Genomic DNA, 21,154 nt, shown 5'->3' with positions numbered 1-21,154 from the left:
CTAACTCTGCTCTTCCTTCGTTGCCAATGAAGCCTGGAATTTGTTTCCCACTAGAATTGCCTCTATTCAAGGGGATAGAGCTCTTCTACAATCTTCTTCAGTGTGATTAGCAATGGGCAATGAGGGCGTCCTGAAAAGTGAATAAATAAATAATGCAGCCATTGTGTTCTAATGAATGTTTTGCTGCCAGTAAATGCATAGCGGACATCAGAGTTATGTTTAAGCTACGGAAAGACGGTTCGACATTAGGCACCAAGAGACTGTTCATTACCTAGGCAGTAATGGATCTTTGTCACCTTAAAGTAGTTTCTCTCTCATCCACTCTTTTAGCCATTGGAGAATAGCTGGTAATTTAAATTGACACACAATGTTCTTATTTTGTAAAAGAACAAACATTTTGCAAAGCAGCCTTTCTTAGCGAATTACTATGCAGATATATGCCTCTTGCAACTCTACACTGAAACATAACAGGGAATAGTAGATTGTATGCTATAATTCAAAGCAATATTTTAATAATTAAAAAAATAAAATATAATTTCCAAAATAACTGTGTTTTGCTTCAGCACATTTCTCCAGATATGTCCATTGATGGACTGTCATTCCAGTTCTGGTTTTAACTAGTTGTATTTCTCCAGATGTTGCTGTCTAGCTGTGATATTTTTATTCTGCAAGGTTTATTGTGCATTCAACAGTGTACCACCTCAGTCTTAATCAGTTTGCCCAACTGGGCTTTTAATTTCCCCATAAACCACTGGAACATACAGTGGTGAATATAAGACGGTCTGTTTCCTTTCATCCAGGACTAGATGGTATCTGTCTTCTAGTTTTCCTGTTCTGTGAAAACATCTGCATGTACTGGTTGGGGAATGCAGGCAAAAGCATAAAGCAGGAAATTAGAAGTGCATGTAAGGGTTCTACAATAATAGTGAATCGCCATGGACATTAGCAAATTTTAGAACGATTTAAAGTAATTTAGCTGAAGTTGAAAACAGATTTTTGAATCTGAACAAAACAAAAAGTGCTGGATGAACTCAATGGGTCAGGCAGCATCTGTGGAGAGAATGCACAGATGATTTTTTGGGTTGGAACCCTTCTTCAGACTGATTGGAGTAGAAGGCAGAAAGCTGTAGAAAAGAGGGATGGGTGGGACAAAAGCCAGGCGAGTGATAGGTGGTTACAGGTGGGGGTTGGGGATATTGACTTATGGATGGAGTCAGTGATAAAGGCTAGAGGTGAAAAGGAGATAAAAAGGGTGTCAGATAAAGAGAGAAGAGGAGGATGGAAATGTAAAGCCGGAAGGAGAGATATGGGTGAAAGGAGGCAGTGGAAGAGGAGAGAGGGGAAAGTGCACTTGGTATTTTGTTCAAGATTTGAGCATCTGTGGTTTGTGTCTTTTTTTGAGTCTGAACCTCAGGCAGATTGTCTTGTATGGAAAAGAAGGTGAGGCTTCTGTCTGCTGGGAAGTAGAAGAGTGAGGTGGGTCTTTATTGAAAGGTATAAGAACATAAGGGGTCTCCACCAGTTCCGCCCAGTGGCACTCACCCCTGTCATTGCAAAGTGCTTTGAGCGGCTGATCTTGGCTCACCTCAAAGCCTGCCTCCCCCCCACACTGGACCCCCATCAGTTTGCCTACCGGACCAACAGGTCTACAGAGGACGCCATATCGGCGGCCCTACACTCTGCCCTGACCCACCTGGACTACAACAACTCCTACATCAGGCTGCTGTTCATTGATTTCAGCTCTGCCTTTAACACCGTCATCCCAGTCAGCTTGATCACCAAACTCAGTGGACTTGGCATCTCCACCTCCCTCTGCAACTGGACATTGGACTTCCTCACTAACAGACCACAGTCTGTTAGGGTCAATAACCTCACCTCCTCCACTATAACACTGAACACCGGAGTGCCACAGGGCTGTGTGCTCAGCCCTCTCCTCTACTCCCTCTTCACCCACGACTGCATCCCAAAGTACGGATCCAACGCCATTATTAAGTTTGCTGACGATACCACGGTAGTAGGACTGATCAGCGACAACGATGAGTCAGCCTACAGGGATGAGATCCAGCACCTGACAGCCTGGTGTGCCGACAATAACCTCATCCTCAACTCCAAAAAGACGAAGGAGATTATTGTCGACTTCAGGCAGACCAGAGGAGGCAGTCATACCGCCATCCATATCAACGGGACTGAGGTGGAGCGCGTCTCCAGCTATAAATTCCTCGGAGTGCATATCTCGGAGGACTTGTCCTGGTCCCTCAACACCTCCAAGCTGATCAAAAAGGCACAGCAGCGCCTTTACTTCCTTAGGAGGCTCAAGAAAGCCCCACCTGTCCCCCCAGATCCTGTATCGTGAACCTGCTGGTATGGTACAGCAGAGATGCTGTATGGAAAAAAGACCGGGTGAGGTATCGTCTGTACAGCAGCTGCACTGGCGGCCGAAGTAGAAGAGTGAAAACCCGGCAGCACATCATGGTGCCCCGCTCCCTGCCTTGGATGCCCTCCACCGAAAACGGTGTCTGAGACGGGCTGGGAAGATCATCAAAGACCCCTCACACCCCAACCATGGACTGTTTGCCCTCCTCCCATCAGGGAGGCGGTACAGGAGCCTCAGGTCACGTACCAGCAGGATGAGGAAAAGCTTCTATAACAACACAATCACACTGCTGAACTCGGAGTCCCGACGATAGATTTCTCTGGTCCCTCCGTCCCCCTTTGTTTAATCATTCTGTATTTCCTGATTATTCTGTATCTTCTCTCTTTCTATTTTTTTCTTGTTTTTTCTCTTTATGTACAACTACTACGGACTGACGCAAAACTGCATTTTGTTGTACTGATACTTGTATTTGTGCGATGACATTAAAGTTGAATTGAATTGAATTGAACCAGGTGGTTGTAGAGTAGGGCATTTTCTCTTCTGGGAGAATGTAGAAGTAGATATTGGTGTGCAAAAAGAAATTGCTGATTTAAGACAAAGATGTAACATATTTTTCTCTGAGAGGCTCTTGGGCTTTTCTAACACTCTCCCTCAAAGGTGTAGCAATATTAGGTTTTGAATATATTTTAGGCAGAGTTAATTCTGGATAAGAATGAGAGTGAAAGTTGATCACAGGGAGATAGAATGAGGAGTTGGTCTTTAGGCGGTATATTGACAGCAATTTTTTCATTGCTGGTTGCACTACCTTTAGACTAATGGCTTGGTTTGGAAAAGCATTCCATTTTGCTCTAAAGTTGTGGTGAAATTGCACTGGGTGAATTCGACAGATTAGGAGGGATGGTGCCTGTTATTTGGTATTCTGATTTAGAGATAGCATCTACATTTTATTATTTCATTAAAGAACACCTCTCGCACCACATCTCAGTTTATTCCCTCAATCTCATTCTAAGATTCTGGATGATGGCCAGTAATTTAAATTAACAAATGTACAGGCTGCCAGTTTATCCAATGCACATGATTCACTGCACTCCTTCAAATGAGAAGCAGATCAATTTCTTTCTATGGCTAAGATACAGAAAATAATTATTAGGATCAGCATGATCTCATTTATATCACTTGAAGTCGTGTCAGTGCTTGCCAGAGAGAATTTCCTAGATTGTTTTCCCAGGTTGTCCTGGGATTTTGCTTTTTGCGGGAGGTCGTATGGTTTACATGCTGTATGTATCGTCATGCACAAGATTTTAAAGCATATGTAACATTTATTGATATATCTCTAAGGATAGCATTATGTGATCAACTGCAATATTGTTTAGTTTAGAACTTTCTAAAGGATCTGCCTGTCTCTGTACGGAAAATTAGAGTATGAGACTGTTGTCATCGATCCATGGAGATTTGCAAGGTTGGATACTGCATCGGTTTACCTGTAGAAGACAGGGTAATTTAATGGTAGATAGGTGTGATTTTGGGTGGATGTCAGTGATGTTCTGCTGGTACCAATGTTCTGTTCATTGTGATATATAAATGATTTGGGAGAAATGTAGGTGCGTTAATTAGTAAGTCTGCAGATGGCACAAAAATTGGATAGTTGTAGATTGTGAGAAAAGTTGTGAAAGGGTTGAGAAGGATATAAACAAGTTGGAAGTCAGGTGAGAGGGGAAAAGTTGACAGGAGAATTATGTGGCAATAATTTTTATGCAGAAAGTGGCTATCAGGAGATGTGGTGTAAGCAACGTTATGAGATATTTAGACAAATGGGCCTGTCACATTTGGTGATTTTTTTCGGCGTAACAGCTGTGTCGCCAAAAGATTTTGAACATTTCAAAATCCACCGGCGACAAAAAAAATGTTGCGACACTCGAAAAAACACCGAGGGTCATATGTCATCATGGTGTGTCACTACCGCATCACGCTGCGACGTTTTCAGTGGCCTGATACATCAGTCAATTATGCCGGCAGTCGCCGAAATAATCGCCAAGTGGGACAGGCCCTAAACGCATTAATAGGCATGGAATTGGGAGATATGGACCACATGCAGGCATATATGCAGTTAAATTGGCACCCTGGGTGTTACAGACATTGTGGGCTGAAGGGCATGTTCCTGTGATGTATTGTTCTGTAATACTGTAAGTCTATCTATTATTTAATAACGTTTTATTTCAGAAAAAATCCTTGTTAATTGAATTAATGTTTTCGGTATTGTAGAGAGAAATCCTGAGGCAGTATCATCATTCCATGGTGCCAGCTGAAATGTCTCCCCATAGACATTTGTTCATATATTCTCAGCATTCAAAAAGTAAAACAAATGGAAATGGGATTGATGGGGTCAGGGGAAGGAGTGAAGTTAACAGAAATAGTGAGGTGAAAATCAAGGTGTTGGAGCTATTGGCATGGAACTGAACCAAAGCAACATCCAGAACATATGAATAGCTGAGAGAAGTGATTAAAAAGAGAAACACGGAAAACAGGTAAATCTGATACCAGTGCCTGATAGAAGTATAATGTTGATACTAATTGTGTAGACCAGCTCAACAAAATAACATAAAACACTGTCCCTCAAGATTAATTCTCGTCCCTCAGTCTTTTTCAGATTAAAAGTAAACCGCAAGGTGTTTTCCACCTTTCCCAATTTCACATTTTTTTTTCACCTGATTTTATAGTTTTCTGAAATCCTAGAAAAAGTACGAGATCCATAATTTAACAATGCCGATAGCAGGTTACTTGCAGACACTTCAGAAAACTTAACGAACACCTTCGGGAGACATGATGATACCTACTTAGTATGTGGAATGGAACAAAATATAATGATTTTAGAAGTTATATCTTCTCAAATATTTGAGATAAAGTTACATTTAATCTTAAAAGCTAAACACAGTAGAAAGACATGATTGAAAAATGTTAGGTTACACAAAAAAGCTGGAGAAACTCAGCGGGTGCAGCAGCATCTACGGAGCGAAGGAAATAGGCAACGTTTCGGGCCGAAACCCTTCTTCTGCACCCGCTGAGTTTCTCCAGCTTTTTTGTGTAACCTTCGATTCTCCAGCATCTGCAGTTCCTTCTTAAACATTGAAAAATGTTACATATTTTTTGTAGGATAGGAGGTAAACTGCTTGATAATAATTCATTGTAGGTTTGTGTATGAATCAGTCAATATTATGTTTCTGTGAAGAGGAATACATAGATGAACAGTTAGGAATGCTTATAGTGATAGAAAAGGCAGATTGTGACACTAAGTGCCTCAATTAAAAACAAAACTGCTTGTCTTTTAATTGTTTTGTGCAAAATGTTTGTGCTCAAGAGGGGGTTGGGAGGAAACAGATTGATTGTCACACAGTGATTGGGTGGATTCCTAACAAGGGTAGGATTGGTCACAGCTGTGCTGATCCATTTGCTTGAAGTCTGTGAAGAATGACCAAAAACCCAAACTGAAAATTGATTCCCTCATGAAAAATGACCTCAGCTTCTCTGTGGAGGATATAGCAACTAATGGAATTGTATTCCACATAAAGATAGCAAAAGGAAAATATTTGGGGTATTAATTGAATTTGTACTGTGAAATAAATGTTGTGTTTATGTCATTATCTTTGCATTTACCACATGTTATTTGCTTAATAGTAACTCCAGCTTAAACTGGAGTCACCTCAAGGGCAGGATCCCAGCATGCGTATATTTAACCTGAAACAAGTGTCTTGCAGCTCCAGTTTTCCAGTTATGGATAAGCTGTCCTTGATTATTTCAGTATTTGGAATTTTCCCTTTGCAAGTAGAGTTTTATTTTTACCTATATTGTTTACTGCATGTATTATTTGGTTATGTACATGGGTGAATTCTGGCATGTAAATGCATAGAAACATGTATGAGACATTGCCCTGTAATATAAGCAAATTGTCTGGAAATCTCCTGCTTAATTTGTCACAGAAAAGTCATTGGACGTGATACTTAAGAGGTGTGATTAATACCAGATTTCCTCAAATAGCATAGCTCATTAGCCAGTGTAGGACCTTAATTACATTTATTAAGGAGACTGCGACTTGATTAACTAATATTTTGATAATAGCAATCACCTGTTACCAATGAGTAGCTTGCCAAGGGGTGCTTCAAAAACTCCTTGGCAGTAGCTTGTCAAGGGGTGCTTCCAAAGTTTCAAACATATATAAATGTACTAGAATATAAAACACAAAATGCTGGATGCACTCGTTGGCTAGAGAAATGGAGTGAACAACTTGGCTAAAGGAACCTTCATCTGAATTGGGAAGTAAGTGTATTTTAAGCTGTAGCATGGCCATGTATGTGAAGGGAACAAAGGAAATGTCTGTGGCAGGGGATTGTGTCTGAGGTGAACAAAGGAAAGACCACAGTAGGTAAACTAACAATTACTTTTAAAAAATAAATAATTAAAGACACAATGTCTATTTCAATTCATATTCTGTAATAAACATGTGCATGGATAGATAACAATCCTAGAAAATGGAAAACTGACAAGAAGAAATTCATAAACTTTGAGAAGCAGAGTGGAAGAAGCAAATAAGCAAATGTGATGTTATATTCTGGTTTGATGGATAAGCAGGCAGCATACCATTTGGATAATGAGTACCTGAGTGGTTTGGAGGAAAAATATGATTTTGGTATGCAGTTACACGTCACTACATGCAGCAACATAGGTTAATAGGGTATATGATAGAAAGCTCTGCACTGTACTGCAATTCTGAAGGAAGAAAATCTAAAAGGCATTGTTAAATGTCCATTGAACCTCATTATACGAGCTCATGTCTCCAGATTATGGAGAATATAAAGACATTGGTTAATGTGCTGGGAAACATTCATAAGGATAATAGCAGAAGTGAGAGATTAATACTAGCATTAAAGTTTGAAGATATTAAAAATTGAAATCTCCAGGAGAGAAGTGACAAAGGGGTGCTTTGACCATGCTTTTTACAATTATGAATGAACCTGAGAAAATGATCCCTTTTAGGGAGATTTCACAATAAGTATAAGGATAAGAAGATTTAAATACAGTTGTGAATTCAGAAGGAGATTATTTCATCTAAAACGCACATAAAACTCCCTAAGTCATAATTGGGGGAAATACCAAAGCTTTTTTTCTAACAGGAAACGAGATGACATTTAAGGACAACACAACACAAAGGGAACCATGCAGTGTAGGATATGCCATAAGTGTGAGAGGAAACTGGTATGAAGCATTGAATCTGGCATTAAATAATTGGGCAGAATGGCCAGTTCCTGTGCTGTATTCAGCACTTGTCTGCAGCACAATTAAGATTTCCCATCAGAATGAATGAGGTGTTGGGGATGGAACATGCCTACGTACAAAAGGCAGGCATGGGCTTACTGATAACTTCTGTTATTTTCTCCTTGTTAAAAGTAGACTGGAGAGCTTATGCTATCCAGGCCAAAGCAGAGTTAATTATTTCATTGACCTTTGAGCTTGAAAATTGGACCAGGCCAATGGTGCATTTGGGCGATGAGATGATGTGCATTTTGCTGCTTTAATATATTGCCAACTGAAAAATCTACATAGTGAAATACAATTCAGTTTAAAGTACTTAACAGATCCAAACTAAAGTGGATTGCTATTGCCTTGTAGAGGAAGTCGCACTTTGTTTTTTTCCCTGTGCCACAGCTTTCTGTCCACATCCACACATAACCCGCTGTGCGACTCCAGCCTTTTGTGTCTATCCACACTAACTTGCAGGGCCAGAGTGAAACAAAGCTTTCCTTTGCATTGATAATGTAGCTGGAAGAGCACTCTTACACTGTTGTCCTTCATTGTTACTCTGATTTGTGAAAGTTGTCGCAATCAATCCATGTTTACTGATTACAAGTTTAATTCTCTGTCGGGTCACTTGTCGGTGCTCTTATCCCTAATGGGATAAGGGGTCATGAATTTGTGTGCCCCTCTTTTCAACAACCATCCATCATAATATTTCAGTTAGTCCATGCTTTTATCATACCAGCAATAATTCATTCAATTGTTACACAGAATTCATAATCCATTGTGCAAATACCAGATCAAATTTTTATATTAAATTATTAAGAAACAAATTTGAACTCATAATGTCTGAGGAGTACTTGAAAGCTAATTTGCAACTATTGATAGTGTCAGGATAATGCAGTTGGTGCAGCTGCACATTTTTTTAGAAGCAAGGATTTGTTGTTTCTACTTGATTTCGAGTAACTAAAGTATTTGTATATTAACTAAATTAAATGTTTTTGCATATTAATAGTTTGTGAATCGTCCTGAAACAGTTCCTAATTTAAGAGCGTCGAAATTCAGAATAATGAAAGGAAAATGAACCCTATTTGCTAGCGTGAATAATTCATGGTTATAGCAGTGTGATTATGAAATTTATGTTAGTACACCACTTCCAAGGCAAGAGAATAAAGTATAACTCTTTCCTTGTGGCTATCACCAAGAATTGTGTTGTCTGTAAATATACTATGGTGGTATCAGTTGCAAAACCTCATGTTCTACATGCACAAGTCATCTTTGTATTATTCATAACATTGCAGTAACGTAGTGGTGAAAAAGCTAGTGGTATTGCTACAGAGTTCCAGGATCCTGACTTTGTGTACACTCCCTGAGGAATTAGAGTATTCTCTGTGGTTCTGTAGGTTTCCTATACTAGGTTCAGTTTCTTCCCACCTTACTTAATGATGCAGGTATGCTGATCGCGGCCTACAATTGATTCGGTAAATGAGGATTTGCTGGGTATGCACGAGAGAAAGTAAGTTGCAGGGGTACAGGGAAATAAGGAGAGGGGGAATTGGAGCTGGCATAGCCTTTAGAACCCCTCAGAGCATAGCCTTTAGAAAGGAGATGAGAAGGAATTTATTTAGTCAGAGGGTAGTGAATCTGTGGAATTCATTGGTACTGACAGCTGTCCAAGTCGATGGAAGTCCAAGTCGATGGATATTTTTAAAGCGGAGATTGACAGATTCTTGATCAGTGAGGATGTTGGGTTTTACGGGGAGAAGTCAGAAGAATAAGGTTGAGAGGGAAAGATAGATCAGCAATGGTAGAGTAGACTTGATGGGACAAATGACCTAATTCTTTTCCTAGAACTTATGAACATGATAGGCAGAATGGCTTTCCATGTTGTTATAAGCATAAAAAATTAAGAAAAATACCAAAAGAGGTTTAAACGGTATTTAGAAATGGAAAATTAAGTCTTGGAATTAATAGTACTTAGAACAGAAATAGCGCTAAGGAACAGGCATTTTTACTTTTCATGTCTGTGTCAACCAAAATGTCCATCTAACAATTGCATCTGCTGCACCTGGTCTGTTTCTTTCTAATCCTTGCCTTTATTCATATTTATGATTAGTTGAAGCTGATAAATAAAACCTACTTTGAAATGTAATAAGAGGACTGCAGGAGAATAAAACAAAGACAATACTTGCTTTTCTACAATAGTTTCGATCCCAAGATATCGCCGAGCATTAGAGGAATATTGATCTTAATTTGATGATAGAGCAGCCAAGTTCCTCTAAACAGTAATTAAACCAAAAATATACAGAAATAGACATAAACTATTCTTGGTGATGATGAGTAAAAGTTGACCAGGGCAAGGAAAACTACTTTGCCTTTCACCAAAGCCTCATCCAAAAAAACTGGTCATCTTGCAATTTAACAATTCCTCAGCATTGCACTCGGATTTCAGCCCTTGATTTTGTGCTCAATTTAATAGATTGAGATGTGAACCTTGTGATATAGAGTTTAAAACTCCTGTCATCTGAGTCCTAGAAAATGCACACTTTGTGCGGTGAATCATTCTTGACATTATTTTTTGAGAGAAATAATACAATGACAAGTCATGAAATCTTTCACCTTCCCTGTGAGTGTAGCTGAAAGAGAATGGAGTGTACACATTCATCAGGTCCACCCCAATAAACAGATGTGAAGGTCACATTATAATTAGGCAATTACTGGTGAATTAGATCATGCCAGCTTTTGTGGAACACTGATATTTAATTTAAGTGGGTATACCCAGCAACAGGGATAGGCCAACAAGCTGAGGAGTTCTGAATAAGAAAAAGTGTCACTGAGGTCAGACAAAGTGGAAAAAGAAGGAAAATGTAGAAAGGAAATCATTAGTGCACTGGCAACGCCGGTGAGGAAATTACTAGCAAATTTAAACGTCTGTTTGGGTTTAAAATAAGAATCGTGGATTATGTTTCTTGATTTTTTTTTTTTTTTTTTACACACACACATGGAAGAAACTGGCAGTGTTTCAGTTGGCTCTCTTGAACTCAAAAGTTAGCACTCAGCAACAAACACTTGGGGGGGAAATCTGGGCTCAGGCCCAATTATGAGACAAGATTTTCATCCCAAGAAAACATGAAAGGCATCCGAGGCAATTGTAGGAGCAAAATGGAAAGTCTACGTGGAGTTGGCGGAAAAGATAACAGCGATTTATTTAAACTGGTGTGCAGCAGGAGATCAGGTTTGAGCACCAATTCCACATGGCCTTTCCATTTTGCTCCTATACATGGGGGACATTAAAGACCAGCCCAAAACAGGCCTGTGCAAATGAGGGTCTGATTAATGTTTTGGACTGAATATTGATCAAGGCTTTTGGGTCACAATCTTTCTTAGTTACAACCATTGTGAACTACGCAGCAGCTTTGAAATTTTAAATTACAATTGTGCAGAGTAGGCAGGCATGAATCCTGCTCCAGGATTCTTCTGAATGTGACATCTCCAAGTTTGCGGATGACACAAAGCTTGGTGGCAGTGTGAGCTGCGATGAGGATGCTCTGAGGTTGTAGGGTGACTTGGATAGGTTGGGTGAATGGGCAGATGCATGGCAGATGCAGTATAATGCAGATAAATGTGAGGTTATCCACTTTGGTGGCAAGAACAGGAAGGCAGATTATTTTGCTGAATGGTGTGCAATTTTGGTCTCCTAATTTGAGGAAGGACATTATTGCTATCGTGGTAGTGCAACGTAGGTTCACCAGGCTAATTCTCAGGATGGCTGGACTGGCATATGATGAAAGAATGGGTCGACTGGGCTTGTATTCACTGGAATTTAGGATGAGAGGGGATCTTATAGAAACATATAAAATTCTTAACGGATTGGACAAGCTAGATGCAGGAAAATATTCCCGATGTTGAGGGAGTCCAGAACTCGGGGTCAAGATACAAGATACATTTAATTGTCATTTGGACCCCTTGAGGTCCAAACGAAATGCTGTTTCTGCAGCCATACATTACAAACAAATAGACCCAAGACACAACATAATTTACATAAACATCCATCACATTGCTGTGATGGAAGGCCAAATAAACTTATCTCTCCACTGCACTCTTCCCCCCCCGATGTCAAAGTCAAAGCCCCCGGCTGGCGATGGCGATTGTCCCGCGGCCATTAAAGCCACGCCGGGTGGTGCGAGGTCGCACACCGGGTCTTGGTGTTAGAGCCCCTGGCGTGCGCTCGCAGAGTCCCGCGGCCATTCCAAGCCGCGCGGGGCGGTGATGTCAGGCCCCGCTCCAGGAGCTCCTCGGCCCCGCAACTCGGGCGGGGGAAGTCGCCGTTGCGAGAGCCCTGAAAAAGCGGTCTCCCTCCAGGGACCCGCGGGCTCCCGGTGCCGCCGTCCACAGACCTGCAGTTGAAGCCTCCGACTCTCCGGTCGGGCCGCAGCAGCAGCAGCAGCAGCGCTCCTCCACCGCTCCACCCGCTCCGGACTCGACCAGCTCCGCGACGGTGAGGTGAGTCGTCGGCACCAGAGTCCCCGGTCTCTTCCTGTTGGAGGCCGCTTCTCATTGCAGCCCCAACGATAACGGAGACCCGACGAGAAAAGGTCGGGTCTCCTGTGCAGGGAGAGATTTAAAAGTTTCTCCCTCCCTCCCACCCCACCCCCCCCCCACCCCCCCCTCACATACACACCCCAACAAAAAATAACAAAAACTACATAAAAAACATAGACAGAAAATAATAAAACGCGGACGGACTGCAGAGGCCGCTGCTGACGAGAGTCGCGCCGCCCACCGGATTACTGTAAGAATAAGGGCGAGGCCATTTAGGACTAAGATGAGAAAAAAAAAGTTCACCCAGAGAGTTGTGAATCTGTGGAATTCCCTGCCACAGAAGGCAGTGGAGGCTAATTCACTGGTTGTTTTCAAGAGTTAGATTTAGCTCTTAGGGGTAAAGGAATCGAGGAATATGGGGAAAAAGCAGGAACGGGATATTGATTTTAGATGATCAGCCATGATCATATTGAATGGCGGTGCTGGCTCAAAAGGCTGAATGGCCTGCTCCTAAGTTTTCTATGTTTTCTATGTTGCTACGATCCCATGGTTGCTCCTCATCCATATTGTTCTCCTCTCCCTCTTGCTGGAGATACTTGCGACCAATCACCACAACATGTGTTATCCAAGATTTTCCTGTAGTCCCTTTGTAGGCCACTGCAGATGACATTAATTACTTAATACAATCTGAAGACTGTCTTGGCCTGATCTTTTGGAGCTGAGGTTAACCATATAACCATATAACAATTACAGCACAGAAACAGGCCATCTCGGCCTTTCTAGTCCGTGCCGAACACTTATTCTTACCCAGTCCCATCTACCTGCACTCAGACCATAACCCTCCATTCCTTTCCTGTCCATATACCTATTCAATTTATTTTTAAATGATAAAATCGAACCTGCCTCCACCACTTCTACTGGAAGCTCATTCCACACAGCTACCACTCTGAGTAAACAAGTTCCCCCTCATGTTATCCCTAAACTTCTGTCCCTTAATTCTCAAATCATGTTCTCTTGCTTCAATCTTCCCTATTCTCAAAGGGAAAAGCTTGTCCACATCAACTCTGTCTATCCCTCTCATCATTTTAAAGACCTCTATCAAGTCCCCCCCCCCCCCCTTTAACCTTCTGCACTCCAAAGAATAAAGACCTAACTTGTTCAACCTTTCTCTGTAACTTAGTTGCTGAAACCCAGGCAACATTCTAGCAAATCTCTCTATTTTGTTGACATCCTTCCTATAATTTGGTGACCAAAATTGTACACCATACTCCAGAATTGGCCTCACCAATGCTTTGTACAATTTTAACATTACATCCCAACTTCTACACTCAATGCTCTGATTTATAAAGGCCAGCCCACCAAAAGCTTTCTTTACCACCCTATCTACTTGAGATTTCACCTTCAGGGAACTATGCACAGATTCCTAGATACCTCTGTTCAACTACGTTCCTCAATTCGCTACCATTTACCATGTACGCCCTATTTTGATTTCCTGCCAAGATGTAGTACCTCACACTTATCAGCATTAAACTCCATCTGTCATCTTTCAGCCCACTCTTCCAAATGGCCTAAATCTCTCTGTAGACTTTGAAAATCTACTTCATTACCCACAACACCACCTATTTTAGTATCATATAACCATATAACAATTACAGCACGGGAACAGGCCATCTCGGCCCTACTAGTCCGTGCCGAACAAATTTTTTTTTCCCCTTAGTCCCCCCTGCCTGCACTCATACCATAACCCTCCATTCCCTTCTCATCCATATGCCTATCCAATTTATTTTTAAATGATACCAATGAACCTGCCTCCACCACTTCCACTGGAAGCTCATTCCACACCGCTACCACTCTCTGAGTAAAGAAGTTCCCCCTCATATTACCCCTAAACTTCTGTCCCTTAATTCTGAAGTCATGTCCACTTGTTTGAAGTCATGTCCTCTTGTTTGATATCTGCATGTGCATACTTACTAATCCAATTTACCACACCATCATCCAGATCCTTCATGTATATGACAAACAACAGTGGACCCTACACGGATCCCTGAGGCACCCCACTAGTCTCCGGCCTCCAACCTGACAAACAGCCATCCACCATTACTCTCTGGCATCTCCCATTCAGCCACTGTTGAATCCATCTTGCTACTCCACCATTAATACCCAACAATTGAACCTTCTTAACCAACCTTTCATGTGGAACCTTGTCAAAGGCCTTACTGAAGTCCATATAGACAACAGAGGTTGTTCTGTGACTCACTTTTAATACCTGTGAATGGATTTTTTTTTGACCCGTCAAGTTTACTGTCATATGCACAAGTACAGTGAGGTAGAGATACAATGAAAAATCTTGCTTCGAGCAAAATTACAGGCACATAAACACACAAAACAGAATATAATGATAGTATAGATAAATTAGGCAAAATGTATCTTAACGAAAGAGTACTCTACAAAAAATCCCACTATTTAGGTGCAAAAAAAAAGAAAGAAAAGTCCATTGTACAGCTAGGTGGACTCTAGTGTTTTGATGTTGAGGTAGGATTAGGGTGCAGGTTGGTTTAAGAACCAGGTAGCAGTGGGAAGTAGCAGTTCCTGAGCCTGGTGATGTGGGACTTCAAGCTTCTGTACTTCCTACCTAATGTATCAATAAGAAGAGGGCGTGACCTGGATGGTGGGAATCCTTGATGATTGATGCTACATTCTTGAGGCAGCGCCTCATGTGGATGCTTTTCATGGAGTGGACAGCAGTGCTTGTGAGGGATGGATGGAGGTAGAAAGCAGAGGCACAAAGGTTACAATGCTACTTTATTTTTTCCATGTACCGACGTGCAGCGAAATTCATAGAGTGATACAGTGTGGAAATAGGCCTTTTGGCGCAACTTTCCCAAACCGGCCAACATGTCCCAGTTACATTAGTCCCACTTGCCTGCGCTTGGTCCATATCCCTCCAAACCTGTCCTATCCATGTACCTGTCTGTTTCTTAAACATTGGGATATTCCCTGCCTCAACTGCCTCATCTTGCAGCTTATTCCATACACCCACCACCCTTTGTGTGAAAATGTTAACCCTCAGATTCCTATTAAATCTTTTCCCCTTCACCTTGAAAAGGTGACCTCTGGGCAAGAAAATCTCTGCATCTACCCGAGATATTCCTCTCATGATTTTGTGCACCTCTATAAGATCATCCCTCATCCTCCTATGCTCCAAAGAATAGAGACTTAACCTCTCCCTATAACTCACACCCTCTATTGCTGGCAACATCCTTGTGAAAATGCACTTTTGTATAGAAGGTGGATAAGAGTGAGGGCGGTTTTGGTCGGCAGATAGTTGGACACAGGCCAGAGATGAAAAGCCAAATGGGTGTGATTAGGATAGAATATGCTCAAAATGTGAAGGCAGGGGAAGGAATATTTGTAGAAGGGGTTGAGGGGGAAGAGAAACGGATAATTGGGTGTATATCTAGACAGAGCGCAGGAAGGTGGGGAGTTTTTGTCGGTTAGTTACCTAAAATATGAGAAGTCAATGTTCATACTGTTGGGTTGTATCTAGCTACCCTAGCAGAATGTGAGGTGCTGTTCCTCGAGTTTGCATGTGGTCTCAGTCTGCAAGGGAGGAGGATCAGGACAGAAAGGTAATTAGGAAATGAGAAGTGGAGTTAAAAATGCTAGCAACTGGGAGATCCATCAGATTTTGGCAGACTGAGTGCAAGTCTTCGGCGAAATGGTCGCCTAGTCTATGCTTGGTCTTGCATATGTAAAGAAGGTCACATTGCGAGCACTGAAGGAATAGATGGAGGAGGTGCACACAAACCTCTGTCTCACATGAAATGATTCTCGGGTCCCTGGATGGATGTGCGGGAGGAAGTAAAGGGACAGCTATTACATCTCCTACGGTTGCAGGGCAAAGTACCTGGTGAGGGGGAGGTTTGGATGGAAAGGAATGAGTGAACCAAGGAGTTACAGAGGAAGCAGTCTTTGCAGAAAGCTGAAAGGGATGGGGAAAATGTGACTGATGGTAGGATCACATTGAAAGTGGCGGAAATGTCAGAGAATTATGTGTTGGAAGCGGAGGCTGGGAGGGTGAAAGGTGAGGACCAGGCAAACTGTATTCTTGTTCCATGGGAGGGGGAGGGGGAGTGAGAGCGGAACTACGCTTCACAGGATACACGGGTGAAGGATCCATCTACGACAGCATTCTGTAGTGCTCTTTAGTAATCACTGGTGAAATTAATACCGCTTTCCGTTAGGTCTAATTCATTTTGGTCAATTTCCAAACAAATAATTACCACTAGTTTTATGCAAAAATGTCTGTACATTTAAAAGTCAAGTGCATTCCGTTTTTGTATATATACAACTTTTTCTCATGGTGATTTTCTTTTGATTTTCAATGCATAACTGGTTGCTTCTGCAGTCATGTGTTTTTCAATAGTTTCATCTGTAATTTATACACTGTGTGCTTTACTGAACACTGGCAAAAAGGGTGAGCAAATAAGGCACTAGATGAAGAATTCAACTATTCTTTTTTTGTATAGTGCAGAGTTGAATTAAGAATGAAGAAAACTAATTATGACAGTGTGGAATTGTGAAAACAATAATGACTATTTTCATTGATTACTGCCCGGAGTAGAATTTGTTCTCTGCTACAATCTTTCACAAGTGATTGCTCATCACCTGATACAGCAGTTTTATTCATACAAATTACCCATGAGATACACATTTAGCTGCATCGTGCTTCATGCTACAAATTGCTAATCTGATTAAGGTAATTGTTCATTTAGTTCATTAGCAGCAAATGTTTGGCGATGGGGATTGGTGTTGCCTTTAACCTGGATGGTATTTGGAGCTTTTTAATTCCACTTCCCAAAGTGCCTTTCCATTCACAATAACCTGGTTTGCAGCAGACAAAAGAAACATACCCTTCCCCCTGCACCAACTTCCCTAACCCCTGCTGCAGGCACAGATTTGTCAGAGCCATTCAGTTGAGACTGATTATGATGGCAGCAGATGGGCTTCACTCGACAGCAGATTCTCGGTAGTTTCTTAGGGACGAGAATTAATAGGCTCAGTTGTAGGATCGCACACAGAGCATCAGCAGTGCACTCTTGATCTGCTGTAAGCTTCTCTCCCCGAGGAAACTGCCACCTTCAAAGGCGGCAGCCGTCCCTAAACACATGTTAAGTACCCCTCTCCCTGAGAAACCAGCGAAGCACAACAAAGCAGAGCGAGTGATTGTTTTCACTGCAGTGGCAGGGTTTGGCCGTAAACTGGAGAGAAAGTTTATCAACTCTGGATCTTTGTATGCTGCTGTTTGATTGCTCTGAGGATTACTCTGACTGTTATGTGAAGGACCTCTGCTCTAAGGATGTTCTCTAGTCTGGGTAAGAAGCATAAATCTTGAAATATATTCTGGTATTGAATTTATTGTCATTGTTTACAGACAGTGTTTATGTGGAATTTTACTGCAAGGTCCACATCAAGAACAACTTACATTCTCATTGGATCATGAGATCTAAAACTGGTTGTGTTGCTGAAATGTCTGCATAATTTAACTAGCTAGATATTAAATTATGAGAATCTGCTTGGTATTGCAGCATGTACTATTTCCAGAAACGAAACCTCGTTTTTAACATACTAAAAAAAACCCAGCTCTTTTAATTTAACTCATAAAACAGGTTAGGTTTTTATAGGAACCAAACAGTTGTCACCACATCCCCAAAATGTCTGTGAAGCAATCAACAGGGACAGCAAAAGCCTCATTATTTGGCTGGGAAACACAATTGTGTGCCCTGTTGCTACTAGCAACTGCATGTGCTGAGTCGCCATCCAGCTGTAAGCTGCTTAGTTCTGAATGATGGAGGAGAAATATGATCATTTTAGAGAATGAAAGCAGATACTGAAGCTTTATTTCGAAGTCTGATTAAGGTTTTGTCTAGTGGGTTAATCCCAGTAACATCTCGCATGATTTCTCCAGAAAGAATGGCACTGTTTAATTCCAGTCCTCCTGAAATGTTTGCTGCTGCTGCTGCTGCTGCTGCTGCAACTGATAAACACGGCTATCCACCGATTCCATCTTAAGTCCCGATAGCTGAAGCAACTTGTCTCTCCAAAACCCTTTCACTAACGCATGCAGAAAACAATGAATGTCTGTGATGTTAAAGTTCATCTCTGAGGACCTGGCATGTATGTAGCATTCAGATGGAACATGTGTGCCATACTTTGCTGGGAACCTCTCTTGGGGTTTCTCCATTGGCGAATACCATAAGGCACCGTGGGAACTATTTTAGTCATAAAACTCTTGCCTGCATGCAGTTTACCAACAATCATCACATTGTGTTTGGAGAAATCTCTATTTATTGGCCTTGTGCTCTAATTTGAATGTTAGTTGCAAGATATTCAAGGAATGAATGTCAGAATAAGTTATTTTGAGATGTCAGGGATTACTTTTTTTGTATGCTGAGAATTAAAAATTGTAATATTTGCATACAAATTCCAAAAAATTTTGGACGGAGTGCAATAGATGGTGATTATATTGAAGAATTAAACTGGTAGTCAGAAGAACATGAAAATGTAATCACCACAAATCTATTTTGGTTCCCTGTGAGGAGATGTTTAAATGGATGTTCAAAATGGGAAGGATTAAATTAAATTACTGGTGGAAAAGTTCTCTTCAGTTAATCTTCAGTTGGGAATTCTGCACCAGAAAGCTGATAGTGTTACATTTGTGTAAAATTACAAAAGTAATAGAACAACTGTGGAATAGAATGTTTAATATTTTGCAAGAATCTATGCATTTTCACTACTTGGATATTATAGTGCACTTGTATACAAAATAGTTTTATTTTATTTTTTTTAATGATTTGTAAATTTGATGATTAATACTATTGGCTATATGGGAGGAAAACAAATTTGATTTGATGTATTTTGTGATTTATGTCATGTTGATAGAATTCTTTGTATGAGGTTATCTTAATTACAACTTTTGTACACTCTGGTAAAATGTTTCTTTTTTGCTTGCTAATACTTCAAAATATCAATCACGTTGAAAAGTTCAAGTTTTAAATTTGCAAACTTACTACTGGATCGTGTATTATTGAAAATATTGTGCAGTTTGCGAGTATACACCAGCCTTTTACAAAATAAATTATATAAAATGCTTTTGAATCATCCAGCATTTGAAGTTTTTTTTCTGAGATTAATACAGTAGTCAGTAAAGCATAGCATGTGAGTAATTTTCTTTTTTTTAATATGCTGTACTTGGACCAATGCCAGCTGGCCCAAGAAGAAAGTTTCCATAAACTGCTACTGCAGTTAACAGAAACAAAATGCTATTTCTGCAATGTTTTTGTTTACCCACACACAGCAAGTTGTGGCTTACCAAATGGGCTGGATTTCATCATTCTGAATATTCTTCAGTTATCAGTTAAATGAATCAAATTTGTGATTTATTTTCTAAAATGACTTGATTTGGTTCATAATGTTACATTGTACATGAGTTTAAGTTGCAAAATAGCATCAGAATTTTAAAGTATAAGCTCATATTAACTTTGATTTTATTGTCTATTGTTTACATAAATGTTGCAGTTGTTGACTGCATTGGATAAACTATGTTAACTGACAAAGGATAAGGAAAAACTGACTGGCAAACATTTGATGTTCAAAGAGTAGTACATATTTGGATAAATCCTGGGAGGCATGGATTTATATCAGTTGTTACGTAATTTAAATTTGGCTGTTGCTTATTGTTGGATATAAAATGTAAATTCAATTTTGATTTATTTTGGCCATGCTAATAATGTTAGTTGACTTTGCAGAAATTATTAATGCTAAAATCCATCGCTGAGGCAACCACTCAAACATTTTTAAAGCTTTAAGCATCCAGATGCGCATATTCCATTGTGCTTCTATAATATTCCAATGGATGTTTTTTGTTTGGCTTATTACACAAAAAATTGTAGTAGTAGGTAGGCTGCCTGTGGATGCTTAAATATTTCTGCCATATTAGATATATATTTAAATCCGTTTATTACCATGGAAATGTTCATTAACATTTGACAATGCATCAGTGTCTGATGGAACTTTGTATGTTAGGCAATATATCAATAGATAATATGATTAACTGGCATGACAGTGAAGTATAAATGAACAATTTTATGCAGGGATTGTTCACATAAAGAGTGTGTTCAATATAATTTTTGGTTTAAATTTTCATCTTGTCTTTGAACTCCAAAATGATAACGTACTAAATTGATTAAGTGATTGGTATTGTTATCGGGAATATCTTTGCATTTTTAATTCCATATTTGAAAAGTCATGGGCATAATTAGAAGTTGGGTGCTGCCAATTTAATGAAGAATAATATCTAATGCTTTATTGGTCAATGATTATTACTTAACTGGAGGAGGTACTCCTCTAAAACTTCCTCTAGATCATTGAAGATATTGCATAATATTCAACATAATTTGGAATGCACTATATCATTCCAAAATATATTTCAGGAAGAGCACGTGCTATGCTGACATTTTCAATTTGCCTGGTTTGTAATTTTGCACCTTTTGAAGAGCTTTTGTAGAGGTTTTAGTTGCATCCACCCGCTGATGATTGGCTATTTAAAAAAAATAGATCAATATACTTACACCCCTGGAGGAAGTACAACAGAACAACTGTTCACTATATTCCCCAATGGTGTCACATGTCAAAGTATTTGGCAAACAGGAATACTTTTCCAATTGGATTTCCAAATGCACGCTTTTGCATTTATACACTGAAATACTCATTCAGTGCTGTTTTGTCACAACTGATGGAATTCTATGTTATCTTCTGAAAACTTTCCAAATTTAAAGGAGTTTTTAAATTGATATTTGTGATGGGTGACTTTTTAGCTACATTACTATAGTCAGCAGCTAATCCGTAGCTTTAGTTTCCAAACCCAATATTTTGGTTATTACTGGATAGAGT

The 21,154-nt window shown here is 40.2% G+C and overlaps 1 protein-coding gene across 4 annotated transcripts in view; it reads left to right on the top strand.

Annotated features, from left to right (window-relative positions):
- Positions 1 to 21,154, top strand: part of nckap5l (NCK-associated protein 5-like) — a 458,995-nt gene that overhangs the window by 8,043 nt on the left and 429,798 nt on the right. Inside the window, exon 1 of one of the 4 annotated variants that reach the window (XM_055638607.1) lies at positions 16,970 to 17,577. The exons of 2 other annotated variants lie outside the window; for them this stretch is intronic. The gene's annotated coding sequence lies outside the window, so the exon portion shown is untranslated. Of the gene's footprint in view, positions 1 to 16,969; positions 17,578 to 21,154 lie in introns of those variants that run through there. One more of the 4 variants, XM_055638605.1, reaches the window with a different exon arrangement.

Source organism: Leucoraja erinacea, chromosome 7, assembly GCF_028641065.1.
Source record: "Leucoraja erinacea ecotype New England chromosome 7, Leri_hhj_1, whole genome shotgun sequence".
In the NCBI taxonomy this organism is placed as follows: domain Eukaryota; kingdom Metazoa; phylum Chordata; class Chondrichthyes; order Rajiformes; family Rajidae; genus Leucoraja; species Leucoraja erinaceus.
This window is presented reverse-complemented; position numbering and strand designations above follow the sequence as displayed.